The sequence below is a fragment of the Mixophyes fleayi genome, chromosome 1 (genome assembly GCF_038048845.1).
Source record: "Mixophyes fleayi isolate aMixFle1 chromosome 1, aMixFle1.hap1, whole genome shotgun sequence".
NCBI lineage: Eukaryota > Metazoa > Chordata > Amphibia > Anura > Limnodynastidae > Mixophyes > Mixophyes fleayi.
This window is the reverse complement of record NC_134402.1, coordinates 98,666,363-98,692,223: the sequence shown is the minus strand read 5'-3', so window position 1 is coordinate 98,692,223 and position 25,861 is coordinate 98,666,363. Positions and strand designations below refer to the sequence as shown.

At 38.9% G+C, this 25,861-nt stretch overlaps 1 long non-coding RNA gene across 1 annotated transcript in view; it reads left to right on the top strand.

Moving 5' to 3' along the window:
- The first annotated feature begins 2,240 nt into the window (after positions 1-2,240).
- Positions 2,241-25,861, top strand: part of LOC142105289 (uncharacterized) — a 106,879-nt gene continuing 83,258 nt past the window's right edge. Inside the window, exon 1 of the long non-coding RNA XR_012679694.1 lies at positions 2,241-2,300. This is a non-coding gene — a long non-coding RNA (uncharacterized LOC142105289). The remainder of the gene's footprint in view (positions 2,301-25,861) is intronic.

The window sequence follows — 25,861 nt, the reverse complement described above, 5'->3', positions numbered from 1 at the left end:
TACTGTTGAAGCAGTGACCCAAATGCAGTGCTGTCGTGGCTCACACTGCCACTGAGCTAATAGAGTTTGTGTATCAGGATGCCCTGTGTGGAACATCTTGCAGCACTTCTGATTGCAGCATTTAGTCCTGAGCAGTCCACCCCATCCAGTCCTGTCTTCAAGTCTCTGGGTGATCCCTGGCTACAGAGTACCAGTACTTAGAGTAGGAGTGTTCATCTAGTTTTTCAATAAATTAAATTATCCCACAAAGGCCCCCCAGCATGTATACAGCTCTTTCATTTCATAAAATGTCTTAAAATACACAGAACACAAAATAGTGACACAAAGCAACATTTAAGAAAACAATGTGAGGTGCCACTGGCACTCTTTCAGATGGGAGAAAGTCCAGAGCTGGCTTAGCCGTAATTGAACCTGCATAGTAACTTCATCTGGTCACAGAGGCTATGACTACTAAATAGAAATCTTTCTGGTGTTAGAGGGAATAAATTTTATTCCAATTGAATGCTTTGCTTTGTTGTTTGTAGCTATCACTCATGCAGTAAGTGAGGCTGACCAATGTTCCCTCTAAGCTGCGCGCACGCGCAGCTTCCCAAACACCGCCACACACTGGCTGTCTGGCTCCGCGCAGCCATTTTCCTCACTTATCATGGGGCAATGACGCGCGTTACTGTTACACGCCTGGAGACATTGCAAGCTGTTGATATGGCACGTTCTAACCCTCACCCAACGAACGTTCTATGGAGCGGGTGAGACTATTGAAAGAGCACTCTTCTTTCTGGGCTCAAAAACAGTACCGGTAAGCGAATGACTGCTTGATCTTATGTGGATATTTGTCGTGGGATTACTAGTAGGAGCAACACTAAAGAGGCACTTGGCGGAGAATTGGGAGACACCTGATTACCTTGACTTATACTAAGTTGAGCCTCGGTTGCCTGTGGACCCCGTTTAGATAGTTTATATTTTCATGCATGCTAGGAATTGAATAAATCATTCCGTCTAGGAGGAGGACTTGAGGGGATTCCCTCCTTGATATTCCTATCGGTCTTTATCTGATATCATTACGGGTAGATCTATTAGATTGAATAAGAAATACTATTGAGGATTGTGTTATAGTGGTTGTTTTCTATTATTGATCTATTATATTTATTTTTTATATTTTGTTTATTTGTATTGACGTGGATATGTGTTTGTTTTTTTTTGTGATTATTAAATATGTCATTTTGATTATCAATCCTTTTTGTCTACTTTCATGTATTTGAGAGGTCCTCTCGTAACGTATATTTATTTATATTTTTTTTATATTCTTGATTTATGTTAATCAAAAGTATATTTTAATATACTGTAATGACATAATTGGCATTTGTACAAATTTAACAAATATGTATTTTATCAAATACAATAAGTCTGCTACATGCCTAACTAATTAACAAATATTATTGTGGCTTCCGCAAGTTCTGCTCAGTCAATTTTTGCTTTATTTTTTTCCAGCACACGTTATTCTTTTTTCCGCCCATCTTTTTTTTTTTATGTTCCATTTTTCAATTATCTGCTAAACTTTAGCTGTGTATAACAGTTTCCTTACTATCATCTACACTTGACACATACAAGCTTTCTGAAAATAATGATTGTTGAATATGACAGTTGGCTGCAACCACATAATGGTTATCTTTGAAACTGGTGCTTGTTTGTCACCCTTCACTGTTTTAATGCCTTCTGATGAGAATGACTTATGATTACATGTAATTATTTCATTAGCAGTGACTGTGCCACTAACAGTTTGTTTTTTGCAAAATTTAATTTGAATGATGCTGAATTGTCTGATCATGTTCTCTGTGTTTTGGTCATACAGCAATCTCGTTGTCTCAGTGTTAATGTTTTGTCATCATCTCTTCACTGTTGGGCATCACACGACTGTAAAGTTCATCTTATTCATCTGACTGATGATTAGTGGTATGTTGCAGTCATGTCTCATGTGCCCTATTTAATGTATTGGCCATCATCAGCAGCAGCAGCACGTATCTACACCAGACCTTTGTGAGCTGCCACTGATATGCCTCCTAAGAGGTGTATCTGCAGATGTGATCTCTTCTAACTATGCAATACACAAGGGGTTTGTTACACTTCCGTGTGCACGTCCCTACTGTATTTAACTTACACAAGCATGCCTGAGATTCGCCTCTCCAGGGATAGTGGGGTGCAAGTTCATGATAGGTTCAACTAATTTCTGCTTTATTTATTGCAGGTTCCAAGACATTTATGAAAAGGAAAAAATACCCCAAAAGAGCAGCATGCAAATAAAGGTACAAATAAAGTGATATTAGGTCTGAGTCATTAAGGAAATTAAGGCAAAAAAAAAGAGTAAATGTTCTCCGGGAAAAAACATGTTACAATGCAAGTGGTGTAAATGAGTTTATTATATTGTACATAACTTAAATGCTGCCTGTTTTTTCATCTAGCACACAAATGATAGCTTCCTTTTTACACTGACATTTAAAGTTGATCTAGGACATGTCCTATCCCAACTATAATACGGTCCCCATTTTATATTTACCTCCCCCTCCAGTGCAACATGGTTTTGCCTAGGTGCAAAGTCACTCCTTTTTTATGCTATGCTTTCCTTAATTATTCAGGTCCATTATGTGAAACACTTTATGGGCAGGGCCGGTGCTAGGGTCCACGGCGCCCTAGGCATTTTTAAAAAAACAGTGCCCCCCCCGCAAAAATCGCCACCCTCCTCTCCTTACCTTGTCTCACCAACGCCGCCTCTCTGCTCCGTCTCCTCCCCTCCACTCACTGACACTAGTAAGTGGAGGGGAGGAGACGGAGCAGAGAGGCGGCGGTGGTGACAAAATAGCCTCTTCCCCCCTCCCCCGTGCATCTGATGATGTGCGGCGGTCGTGACAGGTATGGTCAGCGGTCGCTGCAGTGTTTTAATGTATTTCAGAATTCTGTGGCACCCTCCAGGTGCCCTCCAGAGCCCGGCGCCCTAGGCAAGTGCCTAACCTTGCCTAATGGGAGCGCCGGGCCTGTTTATGGGTAGTCTAAATATACTTTTTAATCTTTCTAGACCATAATAAAATATTCACTTGAATATAGCTCAAACTAGTGGTAGCAGCTGATTTAAAGTAATACCCTCTATTTAGTTAATATGTTTTAACAAAGAGCACATATTCCCATATAGCGTATTGTTTTATATGATTTAGTGAAGTTTAATATTGTGTTTTTATTTTTTCTTCCATTAGTGCTAACTGGTTTGTTTGCCCTTACATTAGATCTAAAATTCATAGGACCAAGGCACAAACCTATTTTTGATATTTTAAGAAACATCGCACAACTTTTATGACTTTTTATTGGTTCAATCCATTACTGTGCTCACAAAATCATAGAAAGAATCTCCTGTATTAGCAGTAAATCCTTTTATATATTTTGAAAGCAGTTCTTCCAAGCTGTTTCTTGGTTAATATATAAAAGAACATTTATCCTTGAAAGCAGAGGCTCCTATAACTATTTTATTAGTGCTGTCCATCACACTGCACATTGACCTGCTCAAATAGTCTGAAGACATATAACTAAGCCTTTACTTTTAAAGAAAGTTCTACATTAATGTGGTTTTATATAATAAAATGTGCTACTGATATTATGCATTTGGTAATACATTTAAATATACGAATATCAGAAAAAATACACTGTTACTCAATTGTAATATAAATCCAGTTTTTTAAACTGTGCCCATCATATACGGACAGTGGATACAGCCAAATTATGAATCAATATTTTAATTGAATAAAATGCAGCCTTTCAATTCACTAGGAATGAGTGGTATGATTGGGTTTAGGGGATAGGTGCACTTCAATCCTGTGACACCATCTTGTTCTTTGCCAAGGTGGTGGAGAGAGTTGCATTTAAAATTTTTGGATCTCAAGAATAAAGGACAACATGTGTGATTTTGGAGAAAGTGGAGATAATGGCTTCTGATGAGATCACATGGTGGGTTTATGATAGCTTCAAGCTTTGTTCTTGTCCAAAATGTAGAATTTAAGAGAGAGCAAAAATTGTGTGACCTGATATTGTATAGAGTGGGTGCACAGTCTCAAATATGTGGAACTGGTTCAAATGGAAACAGTTGCATGAAATTAATTGTATACAGTTGTTGCAATAGCATAAAAAAGTAACAACATAGAGATGTGTACCTTAAACACTTAATACTTACATTTTTCTGAGAATAGTAAATATATAAAACACAATACATTATAATTGAACCCTTGCTCTTATTTTACATCACATGCTTTTTGAATACCCCATGCACTTTACTTTTCAGTTCTCTACTACTACAACATAGTTAATTTACTTACTATTCAATATTTTGTTTTTTAATAATCTCTTGCATGTTCCTATCATCTTCTGTCCCAAACTGCTTCTACAACAAAAAGGTTGTCATCCCGTCTGGCCCCAGGCACTCCTGCTTCACCTACTGCTCCCACATATTTTAATGTCTCTAAACTGTGTTACACCTAATAAGTTTCACATTGGGACTCCCACTATAGTGAAATTCCTTTCGTGGAATAATTAAAAATGTTAACATTGAAGGCTTGGTTTGGATGTTGAAGGGGATGACATCTTGAATTTGGAACTCCAGCACTTAAACCGTATTTCTAAGTGACTCATACAATATACAGTAAATGTAAGCAAATGGACCTGTACACAATCTTTCTCACTAATGCTTGCTTGCTTTTGTGTCAGTTTCATTGCAACTTGTAATGTTAACAAGTTTATTGCTCAGAACTAGCAAGTTCTATGGAAGCACTTATACACTACACTGTAGGGAGGTTTTGAGAATATTTTTTGATCACTATGTTAAAAGTGAGGATAAAGTAGAAGGTTTCTGTTGCTTTAAACTGACATTGCTTTTCTGTATCAATATGTACAGGACCTAAAAATCCAGCCACTACCAACTTATTTCCACAATCTTTCTCTGCCAGGTGCAGAGCCTCTTTAAGAGCTAAGTAAGCCATAAAGCGTAAAGTGAGTGTACAGATTTCCTAAAGAATACCTTGCATGGTTGGCTGGACATACTTTAGCCCCCATGAAGTGCTCTGAGAATGCACCGATGGCAAGTCCAAGAGCAAACACCATCATGGTTGATTCTCCAAACACTATAAAGATTAGTGAAGCTGAGAGGAAAAACCATATAACACAGCCAGTATTTCTCCAATTGGTGTTAGTGAGGGCATCAGTTTGGCACAACATTTGCATAGCTATCAAATAAGTGCCTGTTTCCTCCCTGTTTTACTTGCACACAGTTACAGACAAGGTTTCCTCCCAGTTACCTGCTTCCTAACCATCTGTCACAGATCTCAAGCAGAAGTACAGCTAGGAGTCACGAATTTGGTGAAAACACGCTGTGTTTATTTGCAGAGAGGTATTAACAGGTAATAAGGAGCAGTGATAAATACCAGGTTCCAGCTGATGCAGAAAGTAGCATGAATGTCCAGAAACAACCAGGTAAACGGTAATGCAGGGTAGCAGAGGGTAGGTATTAACAACAGGTAATAAGGAGCAGTGAAAAATACCAGGTTCCAGCTGATGCAGAAAGTAGCATGAATGTCCAGAAACAATCAGGTAAGGACAACAGGAAAGGACATCACAGGATGGGACAACAATAACCAGCAATGACTGCTGGGAGGAACAGGTATATATAAGGGGAATGAGACACACCCAGGTGCATGAGATAATTAGTGAACATACAGGTTAACTCCTTAAGCACAAGAATAATGCACAATAGCAGCACCTCTGGTGAAAAGAGGTACTGCTGGAACACAAAATAGCAATACAAATAATAGAGTCCAAAAGTCCAGGAGGCAGGTTGTTACACCATCACTGGACAGTAAAAAGTGCTTGTCCCTCTCTACACATAATTATAGGCAACATATATTTTTATATACTAATTGAATGCAATCTAGTCAGTAATCCAATAAACAAACCCATTCTCCCTTTTCTGAACCAATCTCTTAACCTTCCAAGTGCTGCGACGGATAAAATGAGTCTTTTTAAAGCACGGACCATTGTAAGCCTTACAAGTCTGTCCACACCATCTTTGGCCAATGACCCTGAGGCAGAGGCCAGAACTCTCTGTACCAGACAAAATGTATTATTCATAGAATTTTATTGTGATTTTCACATGTCTGTCTTTGTGCTTGTATATGTTTCCTAACTTCCCAGGCATATATGATTTAGAATGTGGTAACTAGACATGGTAGCTCTCTTTCAACCCATGACAATGTGATACTGTTGCTATGTCTGATAAAGAGAAACCCATTCTTGTAGATTTGAACACTGAACCTCCAGTCCCTGAAGTTCACCTATTTATCTTTATTTACAACCATCTCTCTCATGGGTCTATGCATCAATAAGATGCAGTGCAAATAAATATGCATCACTGCATAATTATGCACTGCTGGAATGCATCCTGTCGGGGCTACTCTGGGTGCAACGGGGAAGTGACCCCTGTGCTGTGCTGCTTTTTTTCTATAAAAGAAGAAAGTGCTCAGTTCCACTGTACCAAATTCTGCGAAGCCAGAGAGACTTCAGCAGGTTCCCATAGGAAAAGACTGGTAACACCATCCTGAGATAGCGTTACCTGTCTGCGCAATGCAAAGCTCTTCAAAGCTTCATGCATTGCCTAATTATGCAGTCCCCATATTAATCTATGGGGACTGTGATGCTGCCCGGTATTTGCCTAAACGGAGGATATTTCTGCTATATCTCCTCCATAAGGCATGTAATTCATACCAACCATACTTAAAAGATGCGGAAACAGCCATTTCCGCATCTTTTAAGTGTCAAATAAGCTTGATGCATAGACCCCATAGTCTCTCAACTTTGTTTTGCATTTACCAAAGTGTTGAAAAATAATTCTGACAATGTTGTTTTTTATTCTATTGAAAATATAAAGTTTAAAGATAAAATGTTATAAAAAGATGAAGATGAAAAGTAACACTGAATCGGTAAACTTTAGATATTTATTTACAAACACTTTTAATGCATTATAAAATCCTATGAAAATTTACCAGAGATCATATAATTTAAATTAATGCAATAATTGTCTTTCTGTACTTTGATTTTGCTTGTCAGGAATGTATATGTTTTGCCTCACTTTATCATCATCATCATTTATTTATATAGCGCCACTGATTCTGCAGCGCTGTACAGAGAACTCATTCACATCAGTCCCTGCCACATTGGAGCTTTCAGTCTAAATTCCCTAACATACACACACACACACACACACACAGAGAGAGAGAGAGAGAAAGAGAGACTAGGGTCAATTTTAATAGCACCCAATTAACCTACTAGTATGTTTTTGGAGTGTGAGAGGAAACCGGAGCACCTGGAGGAAACCCACGCAAACACAGGGAGAACATACAAACTCCACACAGATAAGGCCATGGTTGGGAATTGAACTCATGACCCCAGCGCTGTGAGGCAGAAGTGGTAACCACTCAGCCACCATGCTGCCCATACTTTAGTGTGTATCTGCGTTTTACTATCGGATTCAGTTATTAGATAAGAAACTTTTTAACTGAAACAAAATATCAGGCTTGTCATTTTGCATGCAGTGAAACATACAAGTTTTGTTTTTTAATAGAAAAGCCAGATGGTAAATTGTACAGCTGAAATACATGCATATGACTCAGATTTGTTTCCCCAGAAATGATTGCAGATTGTGGATTGTAACACAACAAAACATGGAGCTTCATTTGAATGGGAATATTTCTTCCAAGTCTTTCCAGACTAAAGGTCCTCCATCTGCTCCATGAACAAATTAAAAACCAAGCTGTGTGACTCTGACCAGCTGATCAAACACACATATTCCCACATTGCAGCAGGAAGCTTCACATGTATTATAAGAGCTAAAAATCTGTGACTGCCACCCAGGGATTTAACCTATAATACATGACACGAATACAGTTTATGAGAAAAATATTTTTTTCCATGCATGGGTGGATTTATTGAGAGATTTGTCAAACTTAATACGGTGCCTGGTTACATAGTTGCTAACACTTTTTTTCTATGGAGAATTTACGTTTTGTATATTTGTTTATCAAAGATTTGGACTTAAAAATATCCATATTTTTTTAATACTGATCCACTTCACAATTCTGATTATCTGTAAGTATTCTGTATCATATAATCTGTTGTCGCTTCTAAAATTACATTTATGTCTTTAAAACCTAAAATAAGAATATGTCTGGGTGGTAAAGTGTTTTAAACAAAGGGTGTTCTGTAATGGCGATGTTCATACTTTTTGTCTAAAGCACAGTGGTAGGGTCTACTGTCTATTATTCTTTATAAACTATTCTTTATAAACTACTGTCTGCTTATTCTACTGAGTCTCATTTGCACTAGCATTAGACAGGAATGTCACCAAGAATTGCACCAGTACTCAATTATATGGTATCAAAGTACACTTACTGTTGATTAAGGAAAAAGAGACAACCCTAACTTCTTGGTGATAGGCAAAGGGAATATTTAAAATAAGATGCAATATAAATAAATTATGAAAACGTTTGGTGATTAGGCTAAGTGGTAGGGTGTGGGAAGTAATCTCTTAATCAGAGAAGGCAAAGAGAGTTGTGTCAGGCTGGGAAACTCAGATTAGAACTGCAGATTGTGAGTGATTAGAATGGAGTTATCCCACCTCTGTGAGGTTAGTGTGTGAGCATTCAGATGCCTTTGGAGAGGTATGTAAACAACATATGATTGCAACTGTTGAAAGTTAACTGCAAAACTACTTATTGAAATTGACTTGTGCTGGAGAAGAGTAAGACAATGGACTTTGAATAAACTCGTTCCTTTACTATTTATTCATCAAGCGAGATGGCCCGGTGCCCGTTATTGCTTTCATTTACTTTTGTATACTGCTACACTTATTGCATTTCTCACACTTCAAATTTGGTGTTAATAATGTGCATCTGCCTAATCACCCATGAGGAACTGAGGTTAAGAGACTGAGCAGTGACAGTAGGTGACATTTCGATATACACAAAGAAAAAAACACTAGCACACTGCTGTGAACCAGTAAAAGAGCTGCTATTCTCCTTGTACATCAAATGCAGAAGTACACACTGTTACAAATATATAATAACCCATGCACCCCGTCAAGGTGCTACTGCTAATAGGGTCATCCTAACTTTAAACAATGAGAGTCCCTATATTGGGTCATACATTAATGTGTTTTTAAATTGAGAGCTAACTTACCAAAAGGTACTCCAGGAACCTCCAAATGGGAACAGAGGACCAGCACCATTGTTTTTGCATCCCCTAGTGGAAATCTGCCTGAACAACATAATGCCGGACTGTTTGCTTACTTGCCATTTATTAACCAACCAGCACACCAGTCCTGTGAAGGTCAATGCTGGTCCCATTATCACTGTGGGAGAAGTTTTTATAACAAATAATACTACTAATGTTTCAGCTATAGACTATCAATGGTCACCACTGCTTGGTGCTTTGTAAACAGTTTTGCCTGATTATTCAATACTAGCTGATCTAAATCTTCAAGTTATTAAGTTATCAATGAGTTGGATGTAACTGTCAACATTTTAAAAATAATTAGCAGCTTATATGTCATCCAAATCCGTCCAGTGGAAGGCCCAGAACAGGCTCTATGTGTCAAAGTTCTGCCCAGCGTATACCAATGGGAGCTCCGACAGGGACTCCAACCACTCCATTAGGCATTTCAGACCAATTGCCACCTCTCTGTGAAGTTTTCATCCAAATCCATCCAGTGGAAAGCCCAGAACAGGCTCCCTGGGTCAAAGTTTTGCCCAACATACAGCAATGGGAGGTCCATCCGGGACCCTACCCACCCTTAAAACCTGGCCAGGATCCAACTGGACCACCTTGCATTGGTTTCATTCCATTCGGTGCAGAGGTGTCCGAATGCATAACCGAACAAACAGACAGACCAATGATTTTTATATATAAGATATAGCAAAGTTTTGGTGAATTGGCACCAATTCCATAATTAAAGCATGAATTTAAGAATTAACCAAATTGATTATATTGTCTCTACTGGTAATAACATCATATATGATGTTGATCTTGTTTTTAAATTAAAAAGATATTTACTCTTTAGAGTATCTTCTTACCAAATTTAGAAACTCTATAGTTACAGCAAAACAATGTGCAAATAAAAAAATACTTCCATAGCTATTAATTACAGAAATCCAATTTTAGAAAATGCTCTGGTAATTTATTGTGTTTCAGTTGCCAAAACGTAGTATGAATTATAATTCAAAAGTAGTAGCTAAAGTTAATCATATTCTTTAATTGAGCAACTGCTCTGTTTTTAGATGCAGCTTGTTTAGCTTTTGAAATAGTGTCTGCTATTTTTGTTTGCTTTTTCAAAGATTTTTGCCTCTGGCATTTTTTTGGCATGTTGTTTTGCAACATTTCAAAGTTGTCTAATTTTAGGAGTTATAAAAACTATTCTGCCGTATAACGAAGTATAGTCCAGTTACGCTCAATTTTTACAGCTGGTGGTTAACCGAAATATAAAGAGGATTTCTTTTCATAATCACTTCCAAGGAATAGATTGAAACACCAAGAAGACTTTAGGATTTGCTCTTTAATGACCTTCTGCTTCTGATTCATTTGCTGTCCATTAAATACATGAACTGTACCCCAGCCCTTTAGTCGCTTAAAGCTGTTTTTTTAATGATTTGAATGATCAAATAAATTGTTCCATCAACACACTTACGTAATTTACAGGATTTCCTAAAAAAAATAAAGAACCGTTCAGTACAAAATGCAAACTGCTCCACATACCCTGATTAATACAGATATCAGAGAGACTCTAACTTGGTATTGTGAGAGCTACATGTGTTGCCTTCAGGGCCGGATTAAGACATTGTAGGCCCCTGGGCTAGGGGTACTCTGAGGTCCCCTTTTGTACAGCAACTTATGCCCAATCTGATATTGATTATATAAGCTGGGTACACACTACACTGTTTTCATCCAATAATCGGCTCAAACAGCCGACATACGACCGCTCATTCAAAAGTCAGGTCAGTGTGTGCAGACAAGTCTGCCCAAATGGACGATTATCGCCTCATTTGGTTGGTCGTACCGTTTAATATTTTCGTTCCAATCTCGTTTCCGCTGTTTAGCGTGTATAAACTTCCGACCGATCCACAACAGTAAGTACGAAATTACAGTCATTGCTCACGACAACATGGCTGTAAAAAGTCGCTAAAGGGACGTCCGCTCTTCCCTTTATCGTCCTAAACAAGGCTAGTGTGTATGCAGTCCATGAACCGAGCGATCGGAACATCAATCGCATGTAAAATCTCTCGGCATAAAAAGTTGGTTGAAATTTCTGTAGTGTGTACCCAGCTATAGAGATGTCATAGTCACACTCTCACAAGACCTTCTCACTAAGCACCACACCCGCAGGGCAGGTGCAAGGTTGCCTGGCACCCTAGGCAAATCTTTAGCCTACCGCCCCTCCTCCGTCCAATACTCCCTTCCTTACCCCTCACACACTTGACAATTGTAAAATAAAAATAATAACTCTTACCTCCTTCTGGCCGGCTGGCAAGGCTGCACTGATGTGTGAAGCAGAATGTTGTCCAGTCTTCACTGCTGCCCAGGAGCAATCACAGGACATATAGAGGGGAGGCCCCAAATGTTCGGTTTAATAATAGAAAGCAAAAAAAATGGACATCACTCACCTGTTACACATTGACATGTCCCCTGCTGCCTACTAACTTTTCTCACATATGCCCACTAGCTATTCTCACCCCTATCCTGCCCCCCTTGTTTTTCTGTAGCCGTCTCTTTCTGGCGCCAATTTTTTTTGTAGCTCTTTCTGCCCCCCATCGTTTTGCTGTAGCCTTCTCTTTCTGCCTCCCTCATTTTTCTGTAGCCTTCACTTTCTGCCCCCCCTCGTTTTGCTGTAGCCTTCCCTTTCTGCGCCCCCTCGTTTTGCTGTAGCCTCCACTTTCTGCCTCCCTCATTTTTCTGTAGCCTTCACTTTCTGCGCCCTCATTTTTCTGCAGCCTTCTCTTTTTGTCCCCCTCATTTTTCTGTAGCCCTATCTTTCTGACCCCTCATTTTTCTGTAGCCCTCTCTTACTGCCCCCCTAGTTTTTTTGTAGCCCTCTCTTTCTGCGCCCCTCCCCCACTTTCTGTAGTCTGTACTTACCTTCTATGCTTGTTTTTTTACTTCTCTGCTTGTTTGATTGATCACTGCTTCTCTCACTGGCAGTGTTGTGACGTCACGACGCTGCCAGGAGCCGGAAGCCAGCTCTCATTAACTAATAATAAAAATGGAAAAATAAAATTATAGAACACATATTTTGTTAGCGGCCCCCCAAACTGACAGAGGCCCCTGGGCTGTAGCCCAGAAAACCCTGCGGTTAATCTGGCCCTGGTTGCCTTGTTTAGTATTTACTTATTACCGTTGATTTCTATATTTCCACTATATTGCACATTGCCTTATTGAGAATTTGTTTAATCATTACTTATAGTCCCATCCTCATTGGAGCTTACTTTCCACACATACACGCCTTGTGGTCCATTTTTGTCAGCAGCCAGTTAACCAACTAGTATGTTTTTGTACTGTGAGAGGAAACAGGAGCAATTTTTATTACAGTTGCACGGGATGCTTATGTCCTCTCCCCCTTCTTTAGAATCATTATTATGTGGGAGGAGGTGCTACCAATAATTATCTATTTTTAATATTTACTAAAAAAATGTAAAAAGTTTTTACCAAATAGTGCACTGACTTTACACATTATTTGTAGTTAAAAACATTAGACTTTGTGATATTGATTTATCCAAGTCTTGTATATCTAGTAAAATAATAAAATCCATGAAATAGGGATTGTTTAGAGAATTTATAAAAGGATTAACGGTTGATGCTCAACCATGCCATGACTCTCGAAATCATAATTCCCCTAAACATAAAGTAAATACACAGACACCAATTTTTAAGCGCACCAGTAAAACAGCGTGGTATCTATACACCCCAGGATTTAGAGAACCCACATCCCCTTCTAGACTGACATGTCGGAACAATAGCTGCCCCCTCTCCCCCCCTGAGGGCGGTGCCTCTAACTGAACCTAAAGCCTGACACTTCAAAGGGATGCAGACTCTTTAGCTAAATTACTGTGCGCTCATCAAGTACTGGCCTCTGGCTGCGAATGCTTTCCTACTCACCACACCCACCAAATCAGGGGGCTCACAACCCCACCCCAAAATCAATGTGTGATCTGTCCAACCACACAACATCGTCACAGGGACTGGAACTCAGAATCCCGGCAACACAAGGTTCGACCGACATGAACATACCCCTTTTCTTAACCCTTTAATGGATAGGAGCCTATACCAGACTTGATCCCAAACCTCAGCCTTTTAATCTCATATGGGCTGACTGTAAAAACCACTTAATATGATATGAGTGGGTATTTTCATAATGGTTTTTGAAATTTAGGAAACAGGTGCAAACACAGGGAGAATATACAAACTTCACACAGAAAGAGCCCAGGTCAGAATTGAAGCCATTAAAAGGTTCTATCAAAATAAAACAAATAACAATGAAACAAACAGGAGAAGATATTATTAAAAGGTTGTACATGTGAGAGGGTGAATTAATGGCTATACCTTTATGTGATAAAGGAATGTATAAGTGGGGCAATAACAACTGCAGTTGCTTATGTGAGAACTTGTGTAGCTGCTTAGTGCATGTATTTTATACAGATAGAAGTAACTGATGTCTCAGGAAAATTGTATTGCATACTGCACATATACCATATGCTATATGTTAATGATTGTTTTTGTTTACATTTTAAATAGTAGTGTATTTATTCTCGGAAACAGAGCTCCATAAGTGGCATGGTCAATCTATGCCGGTATAAATGCTCTCCAAGTATAAACCTGATTTAATAGACAAGTGAAGCTTGTTTACGGATTCATAATATAATAATATGTACTTGCCAAGTTAATATGAAAGCCTCAGATTTTTATTAAATGGTCATCAGGAAAAACCTGAATAGTTTCGGACTAACGTGCTTTGTCAGGGCTTAAACCCGATGACTGTGTACTCCCTGCCCTTGTTGCTATCAACTTGGCAAGTAGATAATATTGGAATGTGCTCTAATATACAAGCTAAATTTGTCTGTTGAATTGTCATGGACAGACGATTTTTCATATATTGTTTGGAATTCACTAAGCACTGCAGCAGCACTCGCACCACTTCGTGGAAAAATAGAGCCACAGAGTGTGAGTGTATATTCTATATGTCTTCTTTGTAGTACATAAATTTAATGACCCACACCCCAAGTATTATCTGAAGTCGTCATTCATAAAATCACATGATAAATGACATGTCTTGCATGTCTACTGCATCACTGATTTTGAACAACATCCCCTAAGACATTGATTACAATAACAACTAACATCTATGTCACTCTAATGTAATAATATATATTTAAGTATAGTGTACTCTCATATAAAACTATGGACTTGAAAAAACACTATCATGGAAATGTCAAACATGCAAAACTGTGCCCCTGCCCACTCATACGCCACTTTGTCACACACATTTTTGGAATATATATGCTCAATTTTATGGGAAGCACAATTATCAGTGCGTAAAAATGGGGGTATCTGCAATGGGGTACAAATTTTGAGGTTCTATAAATAATTTGAGGAGAAAGGCGGTTTGGGCCTCCCTCCTTCTTGGGCCTTTGGTTTAATGTACTTATATGCCTTGAATTGGGGCCGTATGCAAAAATTAGATTTTGTTATTGCAGTACAATATATTCAAATTAGAATCAAGGGATTGAGAGAATGCATTCATGGCAGATTTATAGGGCCTGAATAAGGGTTCCGGCCACCATAGGCTAATACACCCGTAGTTCCCCCACCCCAGCCCATGAAAACATTAAAGGAAAACTCAGGAGTATTCTTCAGCATTCAAATTTAGACAGATTCTCTTACCTATTATTGCTGTTCTTTCTTGCGTGTTCTTGCAGCTTTGTCTAGCTGACTTTTGGAAAGTTGGGATCCTGTTTTGAAAATGTACAAAAATTGTATTATAATGAAAAATGTTAACAAACCCTGAATTATTAAGCTCTTTAGAGAGCATTCTCATGAATGCAACACAATATAGAGATCATGCCCCCATCAGACATTTCATCAACTCCCCCCAGCCAGTTCATCAATCACCAATAACCAATTCATGACTCCCTCCCGCTCCCAGCCATTTCATCACACCCCAGTGGCTAATTCATGACCCCCTCTGGCAATTTCATCACCCATCCCACCAGCCAAAGAAAATGCAGTGCAAAGAAAATTTATGGTGGCGCCACAGCCCCTCTAGAACACCGTGCCCCAGGCTGTAGCCTCATCAGCCTATTGGTTGATAAGGCCCTGGGGCTTTCCCTGGTTAGCTGATAGCAGATTTGCATCTTTTTCCCAGGCAAAATAGTGCTCAGATAACACATAGCAGTGACATGTAAAGACAGACCACATTTTCCCTGATGCTCAAGATTAATAAATGAGGCTAAAGCGAGCAGTATTTTAGAGGATAATTTAAAAAAAACTTTAATTTAATGGCTCCAAAGTGGTAGTAAGTGTGGCTATAACATTTACACCATGTGCTTTCCAGCTGCTACTGCAATCCTGCAAAAGTAGTAGAGTGATTTTATAGGAGCAGTTTTCACATGATGAATATATAGGCACATTTGTGCATAGAAAGATCACTTGTATACGTGATATGTACTATTTTCTTTGAAAGCGAAGAGTGACAAACAGTAAATATATAAATTCGGTCTATTATAATTATTCTTAATTTATAAATTACAGGCATATTACACAGCAATCTACATTGAGAGGTCAGGATACAACCAAATTGTGTGTAATGGCATGTAGCAGAAGGTAAAGATGGCACTGCCCAAATAAGCTTACAATCTAAGAGGTTTTTGAAACACTTAATAAATAAGGTAGTAGAATAATGTAGCATCTGGTGGTGAAAGTGTGTGTGGCTAGTTTAAGGCAGCGGCATTATCAGCTGCCAAATAGAAAGTAGCCATTGGCGACTGGCAGTTCTGTGCAGCTACTGGTGCTGTAGTGTGGTGAGACTGAGGAGACATGACACATCAGCTACTCATTGAAGAAATCTTTAAACAGTCAGCTATTGGCAACCAAAATTGTTCTTCAACATTTATCTTTACTGACCCTCCTTCCTCTTCTGGTTCTAGAGAAGTCTTATTCATTCTTGCTGCACAACATTCTTATGATTGTCTACCAGCTTGGAGTAGCTGAGTGTTTTCTTTAGCATGCTTCTACTGGCCACCATCCCGATCACAGCCGCCAGGACTGTGTATATTCAGGTGGGCGGCGCGGCTCATTGTGGTCATGTGACTGTGGGAGGGTAATTTGAATTCCCCTCTCCTATATCAGAAGCGCTCTAACACATTGCCTGTGACAGAGAAATGGGTTTCCTGCCTCAGCATCTGGTTCTCCTAATGTTTTGCTTGAGCATATATCCCTGCCTTCTTGTGTATGACTCCTGCCTTGTCTGGCCCTGCTTCTGGATATCCTTTGTACTGTGTGACTCTAGTGTATCTTACCCGGCTCATCCATTCTAACTTAGCTTCTTGGATTTCCCTTTGGTACTGCATTCCTTCTAATGTATCATACCCGGCTATCCATACTGACTACGGCCTTGGATTCTCCTGTGTTGCTGCGGTTCTCCAGAGTACTAGCATACTCTGGCTTTAATATCTGCCTACATCTTGCTTGTCTCGATGCACTACCCTGATCACTAACCTGTGTCCGTACTTTCTATACTCAGCATTCGGACTCTTGCCACTACCATCCATCTATCTCCTATCACGTCAAAGAGCTAACCTAAGGGCCGCGATCTGCGAGCCTCCAGCAGAAAAATCTATCCTGCCTTGCTGTGGTTCTTGGTGAAGACCAGGGGGTACATTAGACTCCATGCTTTGGGAAGGCCAGCACTAACTCTGACTGATAGAAATCTCCTGTGAACGTAACACCTAGTGATCAAGATTCAAAACAGAAAGCATCCTAGTGACCGCCATACAACACAGAGAGCATCATAGTGACCAACATGCAGTACAAAGAGCACATAGTAACTGCCATATAATGCAGAATGCTCACAATGCTATATAATGCAGATTATTCTACTGACCGAAATAGAATGCAGAGAGCATTCTAGTCATAGATTTTCAAGACGTAGAGCTTCATACCACCATACAATACAGAGAGCTTCCTAGATAGCGCTGCATGCAATGCACTACCATACAATACAGAGAGCTTCTTAGTGACCACCATACAATACAGAGAGCTTAGATAGTGATCACCATACAATTCAGAGAGCATTCATGTGGCTGCCATATAATACAGGGAGCATCCTTATGACAGATATACAATGCATAGAACATTCTAGTCAAATGCATTCAATACAGAGATCATCCTATTGATAAACATTCTATAAAGAAAGCATCCTAGTAAATACCATAAAATACAGAGAGCATCCTAGCTACTGCCATACAATGCAGAAAACATTCTAGTTACCAATATACAATACAGAGCATTCTAGTTACCAATATATACACACAGAGCATTCTATTGACCACTGTACAATAGAGAGAGAATCCTAGTGACTGCTCTAAAACTAACAGCATCCTCATGACTGCCATAAAATACAGAGTGTATTCTAGTAGCCGTCATACAATATTGACTGCATCCTAGTGACTGACCTACAATACAAAGAACATCCTTGTGGGCACCATATAATACAGAGATTGTCCTTGTGACCACCATCAAATACAGAGAGGATTCAAGTAAATAGTATACAATACATTAAGCTTCCTAATGACCACCATATATTACAGAAAACATCTAGTGACCACAATACAATACATAGAGCATCCTTGGGACTACCATACAATACATTCTATAATTATTATTTACTTTTTTAGAAGGTGGCACAAAATATCTGCAGAGCCGTACAAGGTACAAACAGTGGGACAGTGCAAGGTAGAACAGTACGGCACAATATACAAGTAACACTATAACTCCAATAACTCAAAGCACAGCTAATAAGAGACTCTGAGAGGGTGAGGATGAGCCTGGAATACTCAGCACAAGCTGGAAACTTGTGTTCAAGAGGGTGGATGCAGCTAACAGGTTAAGAACCACTAAAATGGTGCAAAGAAATGCGAGAGTGGAGTTGGTGGACAAAAAGACCAAGAAGGAGGTGGGGAGAGTAGCTATTGGGCAAAGTTAAAAATGGTGGATACAGGAGGAGAGAGAGAGCCCTGTGAAAAGGGAGTCTATAATATAAAGAGAATGGTAGCCACACCAAGACACAATGGTTGAGATGAGGACAAGGTCCTGAGGAATGAGAGAGAAGGAGGACGGAGGAAAAAGGGATGAGAGGGAGAGATAGCAGACAAGTTGAAATAGTTAAGCGGATAACTGATAAATATATAATAAAAAACGGGTTACCATGACGACCGCTTTGGATTCCGATATTCCCACATAAACGATAATAATGGTAATCCATATGATCCTGGTAAGTCACACACTCCAAAGTAAATGTCCTAATTTGTTATGCAATCAGATGGATTGCTAGTTCCACAGTCTGCCGCACACAATCTCTCAGCTGTCAGAACATGCAGGTATTATTGGAGCGGTCTGGGAAATAACATACATATTCAATATATATTGCAGAGAGCATCCCAGTGACTTTTATATATACAGAGAACATTCTAGTCAAATATATTCAATACAGAGAACATCCTACTGATAAATATTCAATGCAGAGAGCTTTCTAGTGTCTGCCATACTATACAGAAAGCATCCTATTGAACACCATACAATTAACAAATCATCCTTGTGACCACCATACAATTTAGTGAGCATACAAGTGACCATCATACATACAATACAGAGAGCATCTAAATGTCTGCCATATAATCCAGAGAGTATCCCAGTGACCGATAAACAATGCAAAGAGCATCCTACTGATATATATTCAATAAGGAGAACTTCCTAGTGACCACCATGTAATATAAAGAGCATCCTAGTTACCATTACATGCAATACACTACCATACAATACAAAGAGAATTCCAGTGACCACCATACAATACAGAGAGCATCCAAGTGACTGTCATATACACTATCATGCAAAAGTTTTGGATCACTAAGAAATTCTTTATTTTTAAAGAATTGATACTTTTTTTTATTAAAGTACCATTAAATAGATTTAAAATATAGTTAAGACATTACTAATGTTGCAAATGACTATTAATACTTAAAATTACTATTTTATAATTTATTATTCACATATGACTGCAAAGCCCAATTTTCAGCAGCCATTACTCCGGTGTCCTAAGTCTGGGTTCAAAAATGGGCAAAACAAAACAGCTTTCTCAAGAAATAGGTCAGTCTATTGTTTTGAGAAATGAAGGCCATTTCATGCATCAGATTGCCAAGAAACTGAAGATTTCATTCAAAGGTGTCCAAAACTGTCTTGTAAGAAAAGGACAAACTAGATCTAACCAGAATAGTATCAGAAGGCCCAGATGCACAAGAAGATAAGTGCATCATGTGTGATCACCAGACAATAATATGTGAAGAAGGCACTACGGAAAATGCGAAGGAGCTGAGAATAAGGAGGGATTTTGTAATGCACAGTTCTCCACATCCTGGTGCCTAGAGACTCAGTGGCACCTTTGTTTGATTGATGGGAGTCCCTTCTTTCTAATGAGGTGCCCTCTTAGTAGTTGTTGTCTGGTTATCACCAGATGATAATACCCTACACTACAGACAGCATTAAGAAGTTCAGAGATGAAGGGTTATAGTGTCCAGATCTCCGCTATCCTGACTTCAATAAACGCAAGAGTACCCTCATTTGGTGCAGTAGGTTGTATAAGTTTCCAAATGGTATGACTTTTTGGGCTAACATATTCCTACACCTTTTCTTCCTACATATGTTATGCATTGTATGCATTTCATTGCAAAAAAAAGTGCATAATCATTTACAAGTGCAGATATTTTGCTCTACAAGCCTATGTGTAGAATACTGCTTTTTGCTGTTTTGGAACAGTGGACCAGTGCTAATAATGCAAGAACTACAAATTATTTATTGTTGGTGTTTAGAAAAAAACACACACACTTTAGTGCACTTTCTTGCAATTTCAATAAAAAAATAGTTTTTTTGTTAATTTTGGGTAGATTTCTTTGCCGTGACAGGGTATATAAGCAAACTAATGGAATTTTCCGAAAATTCAGTCTTCTGGAAAAAAAAACGGTCAAATAGGCTCAGTGGTTTATATTTTCTAGTCTTACCAATGGTTATATGTTTGTCCCAATCATTCTTCAATTCTGTTACTATGTGAGACCCCACCACAATTTCACAGCTCTATCATCATATTTGTTAAAAATGTATTTCAGAAATCATCTTATTTTTTAAAAAATACTGCTTTACTGCTTTTGATATATTTGACTCTTTCATTGATATCAGCTCTGTCCCTACCCTCATGTATCAGCTCTTAAAGTCTTTGATATTGTTATATATGCACCATTTATACTTCTCTAAATTTGTGTCTATTTTTATAAAAAAAAATTGGAGATAGAGCCTCCAGCATTGAAAACAGTACTACTTAAAATAACTTTCCATTTTAAGCAACATATATAACATCCCTCTTCCTGATATGATACCTCTATCTATACAACCAAGTACTCTGCTGATGGACTACACTGCTTGCATGCCATCATATCACCTGAAACTGGAGGTATATTTATTAATCTGCGGGTTTGAAAAAGTGGAGATGTTGCCTATAGCAACCAATCAGATTCTAGCTGTCATTTTCTAGAATGTACTAAATAAATAAAAGCTAGAATCTGGCAACATTTCCACTTTTTCAAACCTGCAGTTTAGAAAATATACCCCCAGGTCCCTTTCTTTATTTCTGTTATTAGTAGCAATACATCCATATTCAATCTGTTTTATGCTTTCTGACTTCTGCGTCCCACATGCATTATATGACATTTAATATTCCACACTTTCATCGATTACTGCTTTTTCTATAAATCATTATACATTTGTTTTACCTCTCCTGGGTATCAACCCTATTACAAATCTTCGTATCATCTGCAAAAAGACGCACATTCAGTTGTAGACTGCAGTTTCAATAATTTATACATTAAACCAGTGGTCAAACTAGTCATTTAGTAGTGGCATATGAAAAATGTAATGGGAATATAAGTGAATGGAATTTGATGGGTTTACAATGAAGGCAGTAGGAGAAGTGGCGGTATGGCATTCCACAGTATATACCCCATTTCAACCACTGCGTTTAAAAAAATGGGATCAGCTTCTGGATCCAGAAGATATTCCAATGGTTATTAGCCCTTCTGAGCTTACAATATTGTCTACAATACCTTGTCTTCCACTATTTTTGAGTCAAATCCAATCCTTTTGAATTAATATATAGGTGGATACCATATCAAGTCCCTTGCTAAAATCTTATTAAACCCTATATGTAATGGATGGTGCGTTGCTAAGTAATAACATACCACTAACATATTATGCCAGCTTTTTGGAACAACCTGACAATACAATTCTAATTAAAAACCCATAAAGAGGTATGAGGTTTGAAATTAGAGAACCATCATGTTTTGGCAGGATACAGGGATCTGATCATTAAGTAGCCACAATACAAACACATTAAAAATGTTTGTCTTAAATTAACATGACTAAAATACTAAAATGTGAATTATTTAATGTTGAATGCACTTTACAGCCCATTTTGCTGCCCAAGGCTGTTTGGATTTAAAACAATTTGACAGTAGCAAATATGAGAAGTAAGTAGGCCTTCTAAATGTTTTAAATTAACCTTGAGGATAAAATGGGTTAAATAGCTCTCATGTCCAAACAACTTTAAAATGAATCGAGTTTGTATTAGATCATTATATTACAGGTCACCCATTAATCCCCCAATTGAGTGTATCAAAACCAAACATTGAAATTCACAATGCAATGAGGTTAAAACCTTACTTCTCAACTTCCAGGATCTTGGAATTGGAGCAGGGTGTATGCGCCAATCACACAAGAATTTTAATACATCAATTACATGAATATTGGGGAAATGGGTGACAAAAAAACCCTGAAATGTTTAACAAACCCGTTGTAGTTCAATCTCAGTTGTAAAACAATCCTACTTTACTAAATAAATCTTTATTTTTTTGTAAATAAAACATGCTTCCTTACACATGCAGGGCCTACTTCAATCTGCACACAAGTTGCTTTTTAAAATGAGCACGGAACTTGAGAGTGGATCTCACGATGCATTTCCATTTGAATCTGGGTATAAGTAAGCTCTACCTAAACAGTACTTGTTGGATGTTAACAGACAGAACAGACTGCAGGACACGCCCATGCATATGTGCAATATCAAGTCCCATCAGAACGCACCCCCTTCAAAAAAAAATTTTTTAAACAAATTACTCATGATACTATAATTATTAAAAAAAATTGTCTTCATTTTTTTTTTACATTAAATACTTAAATCAGGATGTTCTTAAAGCATACTGTACATACCATCCGTTTTTATATTTTCTATTACTTGCAAACACATGCTCTGTGCTATCAAGTGGCACACATGCATGTAGTGACAGTCATCACTATCAGTCGGCACTTACACATGTACTTTACAGAAACCCAGACCTTGAGCTGGCTGCATCTTTTGGACACCCGACTGTGCATTGCCTACGTTCATCCGCCCATTTCCCATTCCACCCTTCAAATTGCAGGCAGTCTTAAGTGTCATTTACATTCAAACATGAATTGCATGCATTGGTGTAAGGCATACTTACCAACTTTCTGTTGGTGAAATCCGGGAGCCTGCAGAGGAGGTGGGCGTGACGGGGGGGCGGGGCTCCAAGTGACGTCATTTTGGACCTGCCCCCATGACGTGATGACGCAAAATGCGTCATTTGACAGCGGGGGGCGGGGCCAAACGCCGCGATTCACCGGGAATCGCGGCGTTTGGGACTTAATTCTGCCCACTTCACTAGGAAGTGGGCAGAATTATCCAGATGCGGGGGATTGCCACACTCGCCCGGGAGCGCGGGAGACTCTCGCAAAATGCGGGAGAGTTGGCAAGTCTGGTGTAAGGTCCGTTTCTGAGCATGCACAGAGCTACTTCACAAAAGATACGCAGACAAACTTACATCCAAAGATGAATCAGGCCCACAGTGTGTAAGGGCATTCTACAGTTCAAAGTCCACTAAATTAAAGTACAAACAACACGTCACAGTTTAGGAGGCAAACAAAAACATGAATCCAATTTGCGTCATCTTACAGTACAATCAGAGATAAGCAAAGCAATTAATCATGTTTCTATGAATATCAGTGTATTGGAGCCTCTGAATAATTTAGCAATTTCTGAATCTTTAAACATAAATGTCAAAAGGTAACAAAGGAATTTGTCGCAAAATCTACAATGCCTACATCACTATACAGTACTGACAAGGAAGCACTATGATGCTGCTTTCCTTTGTTCCCTGCCACTCTACCATAAACACCTTAATTCTTCTAGTTTAATTGATATGGTTTACAAAAATGGTATAAAATTTATACACCAAGTATATTCTGAGATATTTTAACATTTATTTTCTTTACTGTGTACTACAGATAATGTATGGGCAGCAATCCAGCTTGATAATGCATATAAACATGTAAACTCAGAGCATATGCAGAGATATATTGAAACCTATTCCTCTGCAACACAATGCAGATAAAGGTTTTGGTAGGACTAATGTATGCCGGTGTTTCATTGTTATAGCAAATTTCAGTTCTAGTGTATAGAGAGATTTATTTCATTTTTCCTCCTTTATTGTTAATTGTCACGAACACGTTCCCAGCTGCCGTGACAGTATTACAACGCATATTACTATTCAGCCAGATGAACCTTACTAGTAGCATAAAAAACCCACTTATAAGTAAAACAAGATATTTGAAAGCTCCGCTCTTGGCCTCCAATGAATACTCTGCCTCCGAGAAGTGCATAGTACTAGTCTTTTAATTTTTTATTATGGGTGCAGGTCACCTTTGTCTATTTACTTTTTTGAATGTCTACCGCTATTCATTCATACCAATGCCCACCCAATGACCTCTGCCTGTTTCTGTAGCATCAGTATCTATGCTGGATGCCCTATTATGTTCCAAATTTATTGTGTGCATAGTCTTTCATTCATTTTTCCCCACCTAATACAGGTGTCACTGCCCCACACCTCAATTATTTTCTCTAGGAAACTCTTAAAATAAATAAATCTAATTGTTTTTTGTTTTTTGCTGCTAATAGTCATACAGCAAAAGTACACTGTTTTTCGCCACTAAATACCAGTTAGTTCAGATTGATGTCTAACTCTATATAGTGCTATATATAGAAACATTGACATGAAAAGTATTTTACCTCGCTGATCTCTGTAGAACTAAACTGCATTTGTCATGAATCACCCTATGAGTTGAGTTATCAGAACATGTTGTTGATGAGAGCTTCACCTATAGCAACCCCCTTTCCCATAGAACCAGATATGTTCGCCGGTACTCGGTTGTCTCCAGGACTTATTCTCGAGTAGTGATAACTCAACTCCGGTAGGTAGGCACCACAGAGGACTTGACAGCGGGATGCTGAGCAGACATACTCCTGGACCAGATTAAGCAGGAACACTGAGTACTAACAGGATGTAGTACCAACCTCCACCAGTATTACAGATTGGCAGTGTGGAGTAGAGGATGGTGTAGTACCAGCTGTGTCTTGAGTGAGATGGAGCTAGAGAGCAGCACAGTGTCAGGGACAATACCGGAGCAAGATGGAGCAGTAAATCTGCACTGTGAAACATTGCAGACACAGGTGAGTCTGATGGAGCAGACGGCTGGCACCACAATCCTGCGGATGGAAGGAGATATCTCAGATGAGAGGGCAGAATCCAAATCCAAGTCAGGGCCACGAGCAAAGAAGCAAGGTCAGAATTCAGGCAGAGGTCAAGGTCACGAGCAAACAAGCAAGGTCGGTATCCAGGCAGAGGTCACAACGGGTATCAATCAGGACACTGGCAGACAAATCACAGAACCAGGAGAACCAGGAGTACAGAGAAGCAAGCTTATGAACGTTATAACCAACAAAGGCAGAGTGAAGCTGACAGGTATTTAAACCAGTGGTAGCCAATCAGGGAGGTGTCAGAGCTGCAGGTCAGAGGAGTTCAGGCGATCACACTCAGGCTGAAAACAACACTGCAGCAGCCAAAAAGAGAACAGCATTTGGCTCAGAGACATGACTGCTCTCTTGTACAGCCCTTTATTGAACTCTACCAAACTGGGGAGAGCTTTTTCCTATGACCACCCTTGGCAGGATGGACTTTGGTCCTCGGAATTGGAACCATTTTAAAAAAAGAGAATGCAAGGAAGCTTCATGTGTGTGTGAAAGTTACTGGTGTTGGAGTCTCTGCTTCTGCCAGTGTGCTGAAGATTGTGCCTGGGAACAAAATGATTACTGGACTGCAAACATTTTTGGGACTCTGCTAAACAGTAGCTCTTTAAGACTCCAGTGGTACTACTCCATGTCAGGATTCCCAATATAAAAAAACACTGAGTAAATGCAAGTGGAGCAAAGTGGTTTTTTAATTAATATGAGTTACACAGGTAAGTGATGTAATAAATGGTAAGGCATAAAAAATCAGCAGAGTACAGCCGTTATAGCAAGGAGATGAGACAGGATGTAATAGTATGTGGACTGACACACAGGAGATAC